Source organism: Felis catus, chromosome C2, assembly GCF_018350175.1.
Source record: "Felis catus isolate Fca126 chromosome C2, F.catus_Fca126_mat1.0, whole genome shotgun sequence".
Classification (NCBI taxonomy): Eukaryota; Metazoa; Chordata; class Mammalia; order Carnivora; family Felidae; genus Felis; species Felis catus.
In genome coordinates this window covers 79,627,020-79,639,639 of record NC_058376.1, presented here as the reverse complement: position 1 = coordinate 79,639,639, position 12,620 = coordinate 79,627,020, and positions in this window count along the sequence as shown.

Here is a 12,620-nt window from a genome sequence, read left to right as displayed (position 1 = left end):
TACGAAGTCAATATGCAAAAATCAGTTATATTTGTACAGACTAGGAATGAAAAATGTTAAAAATAAAATTAAGAAAATAACTTTATTTTTAATAATATTAAAAAGAATAAAATACTTTAGGAATGAGTTGAAGGAAAGGTGTGCAAGGCTTGTTAAACATTGCTAAAAGAAATTAAGGAAGATCTAAATGGATGGAAAGACATCTTGTGTTTTTGGATTCAAATACTGAATATTAAGAAGGAAATATGTCCCAAACTGATCTACAGGGTCAATGCGACCTCTACCAAAAGCCCAGCTACCTTTATTTATTTATTTTTTTTAGTTTCTTTATAGTGAGAGATAGAGGAAGAGCATGATTGGGGGAGGGGCGTAAAGAGAGGGAGAGAAAATCCCAAGCAGTCATCATCAGCTGGGAACCTCATATGGGACTCAAACCCATTAACCAGGAGATCAGGATGTGAGCTGCAACCAAGAGGCAGCCACTTAAACTGACTGAGCTACCCAGGTGTCCCCTAGCTAGCTTTTTATGCACAAATCGGCAGTTGATCCTAATATTCTTATGGAAATGCAAGAAACCCAGAGTAACCAAAACAACTTTGAAAAAGAACCAAGTGGGAGGACTCGTATGTCTTGATTTCAAAACTCTCTACAAAGATACAGTAATCAAGGTAGTATATATTGCCACAAACAAAACATATAGACCAGGGGAATCAATCTGAGAATCTAGAAATGATGCCTTATATTTATGATCAACTGACTTTTAACAAGAGCATCAGGACAATTCAAATGGGGGAAAGAAGAGTCTTTTCAACAAAAATAGGTCTGGGACAACTGGATATCCACATGTGAAAGAATAATTTGGGAAAGATTAATTCGTATATAGTGTACTCAAAAATTAAGCAAAAATGATTCTAGACCTAAAGATAAGAGAAAAACTATAAAAATGACAGGAGAAATATAGAAGTACACTTTTGTGGGGTGCCTGGGTAGTTCAGTCAGTTAAGTGTCTGACTCTTGATTTTGGCTCAGGTCGTGATCTCAGGATTCATGAGTTTAAGCCCCACATCCAACTCTGTGCTGACAGCACAGAGACTGCTTGGGATTCTCTCTCTCCCTCTCTCTCTCTTCCCCTCCCTAACTCACACCCACACTCGCTCTCTCTCAAAAATAAATAAATAAACTTGCAAAAAAAAGTAAATTTTTGTGATATTGGATTAAACAATGGCTTCTTAGCATGTCTAAAATACAAACAACAACGACAAAAATAGGCAAATTAGACTTCATCAAATTTTAAAACTCCCATGCTTTTAGAAAGAAGCATAAGAAAGCAAAAGTGAAAAGAAAGAAAAAGTGAAAAAACAAGAAAGTTAAAAGAACATTCACAGAATGGGGGAACATATTTGCAAATCTTTATCTGGTAAAAGGCTAGTATCCAGAATATATAATATAATATATCCAGAACTATATATCCAGAACTATATATATATATATACTATATATATATATATATATATATATATATATACACACACATAATGGATTATATATATATATATATAATGGATTATATATATATATATATGGATTATATATATATATATGGATATAGTATATATATATATATATATCCACAACTCAACACTAAAAAGACAAAGACAAATTTTATTTTATTTATTTTTTTATTTTAGAGAAAGAGAGAGAGAGAGAGAGAGAGTAGGGGAGAGGGGCAGAGGGAGAGGGAGGAAGAGTCTTAAGCAGGCTCTACACTCAGTGTGGAGCCTGACATGGGACTGGATTTCATGACCTGAGCCAAAATCAAGAATCAGACACTCAACTAACTGAGCCATCCAGGTGCCCCAACAAAGACTGATTTTAAATTGAGCAAATTATCTGATTAGACATTTCTCCACCAAGGACTTACAAATAGCCAATAAGCACATGAAAAGATGTTCGATATCATGAGTCACTAGGGAACTGCAAATAAAGAAATACGTGAGATACCATTACTCACCTACTAGAATGAGAAAATCAAAAGGACAGGTAATCCCAAATGTCGGTGAGGATGCGAAGAAATGTTAATCCTCATATACTGTGGGTAGGGAGGTAAAATGCTGCAGCTGCTTTGGGAATAGCGTAGCAGTGCCACAAAATGTTAAATATGACCTCACAATTCCACTCCTAGGTATATCCCCAAGAGAACAGAAAACATATGTCCACACAAAAGCTTGTGCATGAATGTTCGTAGCATTGTTTTTTATATTAGCCCAAAGTGGAAACAACCCAAATGCCCATGAACTAACTTCTAGGTGGATACACAAATATAGTGGAATATTACTCATCCAAAAAAGGAATTAAATCTGATCCATGCTACATACAACATTGAGTAAACCTTCAGTCATCGTGCTGACTGAAAGAAGCCACTTCCAAAATATCACTAATTATAGGAATCTTTTTGTATGAAATATCTAGAATAGGAAAAACTATGGAGACAGTAGATAAGTGGTTACGCAGAGGTGGGGAGTGTAGGGTAAGGGTGGGAAATATGAGAATGAGGGTTGACTGCTAACGGGTATGGGGTTTCTTCTACTAGAGATAAAGATATTATAAATTTAGACAGTGGCAGTCAATGCAAAACTGGATTGATAGACTAAAAAACACTGGACTTTACTCCTCAAAACGGGGAGTTTATGGTACGTGAGATCTATCTCAACCAAGCTGTTACTGAAGAAATGGAGGACTACTTGATGGAAAGAGGCCTGGAGGACGTAAGAAAGGCTAAACCTCTGCGTCAACGGAAGACCTGACATGGAGGGGCTCTAAGACAGACAAAGAGGGGAGAACAGGTGTGAAAGTGGGTTACAGGGGTGGGGTTGGGGGAGGGAATTGAAGGGCCACACTGTTCTAGAAACCAGAAGTGGCATTGACGGCTGGAAGCAAGCAGTTGGGAATTACGAAGGGAAACTGAAGAAAAAGATGACAAGTCACGAAAGTAGATGAAGCCCTTGAGGGAAAAGAAGAGGAAGAACAAACAAAAGAAGGAAGCACAAAGAAAAAAAGGAAGCTGGTCCGGGCTACACCTTTCTTCGAATGGCATCTGGCCCCTGTCAGGCACAGTTGTTTTCTCGTCCCCTTCAGCACCTCCACGCGCTCCACAAGAGGCTGAGGAAGGAGGCACTGCCAGAAAACCACACCAACAAGCCTGTCTGTCGGGCACCTGAGGGCGGCACATGACCCCATTTTCAACATCGCAGGCGAAGTGCGGCAAAGCCAAGTACTGCAAATATTTGTGACTAGGAGGACTCCCTCCCCCAGAACTTGCCACGAGACAGTTCTGCAAAACACAAATATTAGATCAGAGGGACTGACAGTAACTGAAAATTCAAACACGGGCAAATGCTGCCCAGCATCCTCTGCGCTCCCAGCAGCAGGGGAATAATGGCGTCACCGCCCAGACAACATGTGAGAGACAGACTTCCCCCACACCTAAGGCTGGGAGGGCCCCCCCGGGAGGGCCAGTTCGGTTCTGGTGCCCCCTCTAGCCCACTGCAGGATAAACAGAAGGTTTGCCTTCAGCCACCTCTGCAACCCAGACCGGGCGCCAGCCCATAAGGCAAATAGTGTAATGTGAAGGAACACTAGAAACTTTTTACGAGTGTTGAAGAGCACACCGATGCCTCCAGGCAAAGTGGCCTATGATACAGTGTAGTAGGCCGAATCATGATCAAGTCCTAATGCCTGGAATTTATAAATGTTACCTTTTTGGAGAAAGAGTCTTTGTAGATGTAATTTAATTAAGTATATTGAGACAAGGAGATGTCTCTGGATTATCCGAGAGGGCTCTAAAGGCCTCCACAAGTGGCCTTGTAAGAGACGGGCGAAGAAAGAAGACGCAGACACACAGGAGAAAGGCCATGTGAAGACTAGGCAGGGAGACGTGGCCACCAAGTCAAGGACTGCGGATAATCACTAGAAGCGGGAAGAAGCAAGGAACAGATTCTCCCCTACAACCTCCAGAGCAGCACAGCCCTGCTGACCCCTTGACTTAAGAGTTCTGGCCTCTAGAACTATGAGAAATTACACTAAAGTTGTTTTAAGCCACCCAGCTCATGGCAATTTGTCAAGGCAGTCCTGGGAAATGAATACACTTTGGCAACCATGCTGTGTCCTCAGTCCCAACAGTACCTCCATATTTGATTATGAACTGGCAGACGGTGGAAGTTTGCAAGAGTTGATGGGTCCATCATCTCAAAGCATCTGCCTCTTTTCTGGTGTTTGCTGCCCCCGCCCCCCCCCCCACAATTCCACCTTTACTGGAAGGGAATATATGAATTATATATTATTATTGTTATTAATTATAACTCTTGGTGAAAATTCATAACCAAGGTAAGAGAACCAACCAACTTGGAGTCAGAACAGGTAGACCAAGTCCCGATCTACCACTTACCGTGTAGTGTCAGTCTTGGGGAGTTCATTTTACGTCTAGTTCACATGCCTGAAAGTGGCTATAATAATTCCTGCCCCCAGAGAATGACTTTTTGTGAAAATCAAAGAGGTTAATGTCTGTTTCTTCACCTGGGTCGTCTAGGAAAAACCACATGAAGCAAAGTTTACATTAAGCATACGTGCCGACGCATGCTTTCTTGGGGGTGGGAGGAGGTGTAATCTCAGGGCAGCAAGAGGGAGGGGAAAAGAGAAGGAGGGGAAGTGAGCCCAAGAAGACGAGCACCATACTAGCCACAGCACCACCACAAAATGCCGTCATGATCTGTTTGGTGAGATGTCTTTGGATAGGCCTGACGGAACCCTTGCTCCGTGCCCATTGTTGGGGCAGAGAGGGGACGGAGAAAGCGTGAGGCTGTAACAGTCACTTCCCTTCCACTTCCAGTCTCTCAACAATCAAACTTGACCCGTGGAGAATGAACCTGCCTGAACTTCCAGGTGATATCACCCTGCCCCTCTGGGAAGCCACTGGGAATCTGAGATCTGACTCATCTTCTAAGCCTAGAAACAGTGAGAGGAGACGAGCTTATATCGCCCTGGGCCCTGGAGTGGGGGACTGGGGGCATCTGAGAAAGTTGGCAGCGGTAGGGGATGCAGGGCTCTGCCCTGAGCATGTTGAGGGCCCAGGGAGACAGGTGGGGCCAAGCAAATGGAGAAGCTCAGAAACAGGGTCAAAGGCTCCATGTGAAACAGGTTTGGAAAATGTCAACTGCTACCCAAATATTACTTTACTTCAGCTATTTTCATTGCCTCCCTTTAATTTTAACCTTCATTGTCTGGAGTAGTTTTGAAGGAACGATCTGCCGTTCTTCCAGGGGCACCAACATGTCATTTGTGTGGATGTGGTTTGTCTCCACCTCAGGTAGAGGAAGAAAACCTAACAATCTTTGGTGGGAAATTAGTTCTCACCTAAGCAATATGGCGACTGATTGTGGAGGACAGAGCTGGTTGGGGCCTTACACATGTCATCCTAGGTTTCCCTGGGAAACAGACTCTGAGAGGGGACTTTGTGAGCAGGGAGTTTACAGGGAATGTGAAAAGAGCAGATTGGATAGCAGAGGAAAATTGGACAGCAGGCAAGGTTGCTCTGGAGCTGGCATGGCCCTTCAGAATTGCCCTCAGTTGAGGCAAACGGCCAGGCCTTTGTGCCCCATATCAACTAGACATTGAATGTGAACTATCCCCAGGGGGGAGGTGTTGCCTTGGGTAAGGCAGGACGATTCCTGGGAAGACTCACCTGTGATCCCAGCAGTACTGAGTGGCTTGGTCCTGAAGGGTCAGGGAGACCCATCACAGCATCCATGGCCAATGTACTTCTGGAGACTTCTGGAGACAGGGCGAGATGGGGAACGTTGACTTTTTCACCTTGTCTTGGATTTCTTTGGTGGACTGATTTCCTTTTTTTTTTTTTTTTTTTAATGTTTATTTATTTATTTTGAGAGAGAGAGAGAGAGAGCATGCGAGTAGGGGATGGACAGAGACAGAGAGAGAATCCCAAGCAGGCTCCGTGCTGTCAGTGCAGAACCCAACACAGGGCTCGATCTCACGAACCTCGAGATCACGACCTGAGCTGAAATCAAGAGTTGGACGCTTAACCGACTGAGTCACCCAGGCGCTCCGGACAGATTCCTTTCGTAAGGAAAACGATGTCCACCCTCTTCATGAGTGAGGGGGCTCTCAACCCCCTTCCTGGTTCCCATTTCCAGGTGTAGACTGGACACTTTCAGGTCTTTCAGCATCCCTTACTTTTAGTCCATCCCTACTTCTGGCTCCCACCACCCCCACAGAAGAGGGGCAGAAACCAATCTTGTAAAGGCCGGTTTTCCCTACGGGTGGACTCTCTGGGCCAACATGGCTGCCATCCCTAAAGCAGGGATGACTGGTCCTCAGCCTGTTCTCTCCTCACCTCTCGCCTCACTGATGCAAGTGTCTTCTAGAAGTGGGTCTGGCCCTCCCACTCCCGCCTGGCCAGCTTCCCTCTCTGTGGCTGGGTGGGCCAGTCAGGTGACTTGTGCCCCTATGAATTTCAGGGTGGACCCGGAGGCCCCACGGCAGCCTCACCTCCAAGCTGCCTTCTCCAGCAGTTGACCAGATGTGTGTTAGAGATCGCCATGCAACTGACAAACTGTAGTTTAATCCCCGTTTGACTAGTGACCTATGTATCTATTTTCCATAATTTTTATTCATTTAACGAATATTTGTGGAGCACGTACTATGGGCCAGGCCTTGTGTGTAGTGCTGGGAGAGTGGAGTAAATAGCATAGGTAAAATCTCTTGCTTTTACAGACTTTGCATGTTCCGGGGCACAGAGAAACAACGAAGAAATCAGCAAACAAATAAACAGACCGTGTCAGATCTTGGAAATTGCTGTGAAGGGAGAGAGGAGTGGCTGGGCAGGGTGGAGTGGGGTGTGGTATAAGACCACTAGACCAAGTGGTTAGACCTTAATGCCCAGAAAGAGCCAAATGTGGCAGACGTGTTCCCGGCCGAGATAACAGCCAGTACAAAGGCCCTGGGGTAGGAAACCGTTTGGCACGTTTGAGGAACAAAAAGGTCCATGAGCCTGCAGGGTTGTAAGCAAGAGGGAAGGGGTAGAACATGAGGCAGAGAGAGAGGCAGGGGCCACCTCATGGAGGGCTTCAGACCGACTCAGAGTATTCCCCCACCAAGTACAATGCGTACCATCAGCGTGTGCAAATATTTGGGGTGGTACACGTGCACTTATTGCTATGGGACTAACTATAAATTTATTTTGGAGTACATTAGTATACTGGAAAAATATAATTAGCACATCAAAACCACGGTTTCCCAGACGTTATTAGTCAGGCGAAGCTAAATTGAAAAGTGATTCGATTTAGAGAGAATATTAAATTAATTATAATACAGGTGTTATGCAGATACAGCCCGAACCTCCAAAGTGGTGCTCGCACGACCGAAGTTTAAGAAAACACTGCTTGCTGGTTGGAAACAAGAGGGGGCCCCGTTCTCCGCCTCTAACACCTGCCCGCGCTGGGGGCTCAGAGTCAAGGGGCAGGGAAGCTATTGTGCTTAGCAGGGAAGGCCCGCCCCCCCCGCCAATGCACCCTCACTGCACACAGTGGTCTCCACTGGGCAGCGGACCAGCCGGGGTCTGAATTGCCCAGTTCATGTCAGCGTGAGATGAGGTGGCAGGACTGGCTCTCAGCCGCCGGACGAGGGTGGGCACACGTGTCCCTTCCGGGCAGGGCTCTCTGCCCTTCCCAGCCCCTCAGCCTGGGTGGCCCGGCAGGAGGGAGCGGGCTCCACTCGCTGCCTGCGGGAGGGTGCCGATCCAAGCCAGAAGGGCCCGGGGACCCGGAATCGCCGTGTGAAAGAAGACCGCTCACTGACCAGGAAGGGTTACGTAAGGGAGAAAGAAGCCTCCTTTGTGTTGGGCCACTGGCGTTCCTGCTTTGTTGGTTGGTTACACAGGCTAGTTCGCCCATATCCGGGATCTTCGCATTTTGGAGGCCCCCATCTTAAGGACGTAGCAACGATACAACACAGGAGATGTGATAACCTGCAGGAAAGCAAGGAGTGGGTTGGGAGTGGAACAGATGATGTCTTCTTCGTGCACGCAGAGGACGGTCTTGCAAGGGAGGGATGTGGTACAACATTCCGAGCGGGCCACTCACTGGGAGTTACAAGAAGGCAGCTTTCATCGTAATTTGGAAGACGCTTGTGATCTAGGGCAGGACCAAGTGCCCTGCACAGTCACACTTGAAGGGTATGAAGCAGTCAAAGGAAGGCTAAGAGACTAAAGGGCAGGAAAGCCACATGGGGGATTTGGCAGTGGCCGGAAGGGTGGTCCGAGGGCCTCCGTGGGTCCCCAACTCTTCCCCTGCAGTTCCGAGTCTCCCTCCTTTCCTGCCACTTGGTCAGGGAAGGGAGGAAGGCAGAGGGGGAGGGTTTGATGGGGAAACCCACCTGAACTGCCCTCTCTCCTGGAGCTCTGCCCCTAAGGCACCTGACCCACAACCCTGTGAGCCCAAAGGAACAGGCAAGGTGGGCTTGCCCATGGCGAGGACCCTGTCTCCCTAGATCACAGGCCCCGCTGCTGTTTTCTTCTGAAAAAAAATGTGACCCGAGTCAAGCCTGGGCCCAGGAGACACGGTGATGATGCACAACATCCATATTTGGTGACTTGGCTCCAGGGGCAGAGAATCCAGGGAGAGCAAGGGACGAGAAAGAGGCAGGCTTTGTGAGCCGGTGAAGGGTGGTGGCCCAGCCCTGGGAGTACAGCTCTGAGAGACCGGATCTCTACCCGGACGAGCCCGGCTGTCAGAAACAAGACGGAGAGGCTTCAGAGGAGCTCTAAGTCAGGGACTCCCAGGCACAAATGCCCTCAGATCCAGGTAGGCATGCACAAAGGAGCGAAGCAGGCCTAACGTAAAGCAAGAGGAACCAGCAAGGGAACAAAGCAAAATCAAAAGTCAAAAACCGGAAAGGAAGAGAAGAAAATAGAGAAGCCCGCACCTGCAGGCCTTCCACTTGGCAATGAGAAGACAAAGACTCAGCGAAGGGCAGGTGTCCCTGGTGGTCACTCTGTGTTGAGGACGGTGTGAGGGCAGGAACTCAGGCCTCCTCTGTCCAGAGCGGGGCTCAGTCAGCGGAGGTGGGGTGCAGGGCAGAGCCAAGGCAAGAGGAGGGCAGCCACGGTCAACGAGAGAGCCCTGGAGGGCTGAGGATTTAGGGAGCTGGGACCTCGCACCGACTCCGCCCTCAACTCAGCAACTTGGGTAGTAAGTACCCGGCACCTCTCTGGGTTATAAGGACAGACGAGTGAGTGACAAAGACAGTTGAGTGGGTGGTCCCAAACATGCCTCCAACTCTGACATCATTCCTGGGGAGAAAAGCACAAGTCACCATTTAGACCCTCCTTCTCCCACCTATACCTTTGATCAGACCCCACGCTTCCAGAGTTTAACTTTTACGTATCTCCTGAGCCCTTCCTCTGCTTCCCACCCTCATGGCCCAGCTTTGGCAGAAACCTCATCCTTTCTCCCCCAGGTGACAGCAAGGGATTCGCGACCTGTCTCCTTCCTCCTTGCTCTTTCCCATCCCATCTGTCCTCAGCTGTCAAATGCTGCCTCAACAACGGAGTTAATTACACTGCACACATGCTTACAACCCTCTATGGCTCCCCATTACATTCTGAAAGAAAACCCAGACTTAACACCGTATCTTGGGCCCTCAAGGAATGAGGCTTCATTTTTTTTTTCACCTCTCCAGCCCTCCTCCAATATCCCCTGCCCCATCAGACTGATCGCTCGCCGTTCCATTAACACGTTCTGAAGCTTCACCCTTGCGTGCTTTTGCATGTGCTGTTCCAGCTGCTTCAAACGCCCTTCCCCGTCTTGTATGCCAGGTAGTATTGGGGCGGGACAATCTAACCCAGTGTAGGCAATAAGGGGGTACATTGGTAGGGAGTTAAAGTCAGTAATAAACTAACTGAAATTTAGCCTTCTTTTTATTGTCATCTCGCACTAGCAAACATCAACAGGGATAAAATGCTTATCCCTCACTCTGGCAGACCACTTTAAACATCACACTCCCTTAGAGCACCACTGGAACATGAAAGCCTCCATTATCCTTCCAAACTCAGCCTAGGTGTCACTGCACCAGTAGATTTCCTTGACCCTTCCTCCCCAGCCCTTCACTCTGCACCCTGAGTGGTAACACTTCTCTCCTGTGGACCTATTGTTCGGTTTCACACTCTTACTCTGCTGCTCTTGTAATGTTACATTTCCCTTCTGTTTATGAGTCTGTCTCTCCCAGGAGACGCTGAATTCCTTGAAGACAGTGGCTATGATATATCTATGCATTCCTGAAGCTTAGCACAATGCCTCGGATATCCCAGGGGCTCGGAAAAGGGGTGATAAGGGAAGGCAAGAGTACAGCTTGCGCTCTTCGAGCACTGATTAAGGCATGATGGGTTTCCAAGTCATAACCCAATTAAAAGCTCCAATTTATGTTTAGAATGTTGCTGCAGGTCAAGTCTTAACGTTCTGGCTGGAGCTCTTCTCCTTGCCAGGACACGACAGGAAGGTGTTTGGGTGGTATTGAAATGACTCACTGCCCCGGTGGCTTAACAGGATTACCAAGGGGCTCACACTGCTCAATGAAGCATGGTGGGAGCCCCAGCAGCGCCAGCCAGGTCAGAAGCCGAAGCTGTAATCTGTGTGACTGCTTCTCTGGTGCCTGGGGACAGAGGAAATTAAAAGCCACTGCAGCCCGCTAGCTGAGAAGAGAAAGGTTCAGAAGAAGATCAGAGAGTGCCTCCCTTCCCTCACTGGATTGCATCCCCCTTTCTGTCCTCAAGATCCCAGAAGGCCTTCCTGGAAGGGATTTTGGGTAAAATCTGGGTCAATCTCCCCATCGTGCAGATTGGGAAGCTAAGATCCAGAGAGAAACGTAAACTACCGAACGCCACACAGCTAATAAGTCACAGAATTGACAACTGAGTCTGCACATCTTCATTCCCTGTCCAATGAGCAAACATCAGGACCTGGAACCCAGCAAGGAGTTATAGTGCAGGGCGGGCAAGTTCACACCTGGGTTTGTCTGTTGATCTGGTGTTCCTTTTTTAAAAAAACTGAAATCGGGGGCGCCTGGGTGGCTCAGTCGGTTAAGCGTCCGACTTCGGCTCAGGGCATGATCTCATGGTTCCTGGGTTCAAGCCCCACATCCAGCTCTATGCTGACAACTCAGAGCCTGCCTGGAGTTTGCTTCGGATTCTATGTCTCCCTCTCCCTCTCCCTGCCTTTCCCCCACTTGCAATTGCTCTCTCTCTCTCTCGAAAATAAACATTAAAAAATTTTGTTTTAATAAAATAAAATGAAATTGAAACGGAAGTCACATAACATTAAATGAACCATTTTAAGGTCTACAATTCAGGGGCATTTAGTAGATTCACATTATAGTGCCACCATCACCTCTATCTAGTTCCAAGAAATGTTCAGCACCCCCCCCAAAAAAAACCCCATACCTATTAAGCGGTCACTCCCCATTTTTCTTCTCCAGACTGGCAACCACCAGTCTCTTTTCTATCTCTATGGATTTCCCTTTTCTGGACATTTCATACAAGTGGAATCATGGAGTATGTGCCCCGTTGTGTCTAGCTTCTCTCACCCAGTTTAATGTGTTTGCAATCCAGCCACGTTGTACCACGAGTCAGCACTTTATTCGTTTTTATGGCCGGGTCATATTCCATTTGTGTGTGCATACCACATTTGTTCGATCGCCCCTGGTTTTAACTAAGAGCCGGGTACAGGGTAATAACAAGTCCTTCAATTTAGTCATGCATCCTTCACACCACACTCTTTGAAGGCAGGCACAGAGCCAGGGCTCGGTAATGTCTACTGAACGGGCATTTCTGCATGCCTGCCGTGGTTAAAGCCATGTGCGGGCACCCACACAGATGGCCTGACAGTGAGATGTGGAAAGGACCATCCACAGAACGCAGGAGAAATCTAGGCTGTGGTCCTAGCTCCCCAAGCAACCAACCGAGTGGCCTCAGACAGGTCCTCCCCTGCTCCGGGCCGTGGTTTCCTTACCCGTAAGGCAAGGTAATGATGCCTGTCCAGTTGACCATTTGGCAGGGAGGCCTAAATGGGATCTGTGCAAGGACTCAGTAAACAACTGCTCATTGTGTGAATTATCTCACTAAAAAAATAAATAAATAAATAAATAAAACAGAAAAAACAACCCCCCCCCCCCAGCCACCTTCACCTTCCTGTAAGGATATGGTTATTGATAGCAAAGGGAGACATACCCACCCGAATTCTTTTAGGGAGTGATACGTATTTACTTGGAGAAAACACCTGCATGGGCACAGAAAGGGCCTGAATATGGGGGCGGGGGGCGAACTCTCTTGAGGAGAACTGAGGGAATGCTTATTGCTGAGAGGAATGAGGCTGAGAAAGATAGACGGGAAAGGGTGTGAAGAGAGCAAAAGCTTGCCTAGTCTCTGACGAGACTCCTCTGTGAGACCTTCCGTCTTCAGTAATGTTACCAAACTCACAAAGTCCCGGGTGCGAGGGGCTTTTGGTGAAGACCAGGGAAGGAACGGGGCTCTGCTCCTGGAATGCTTCAGGCAGAGC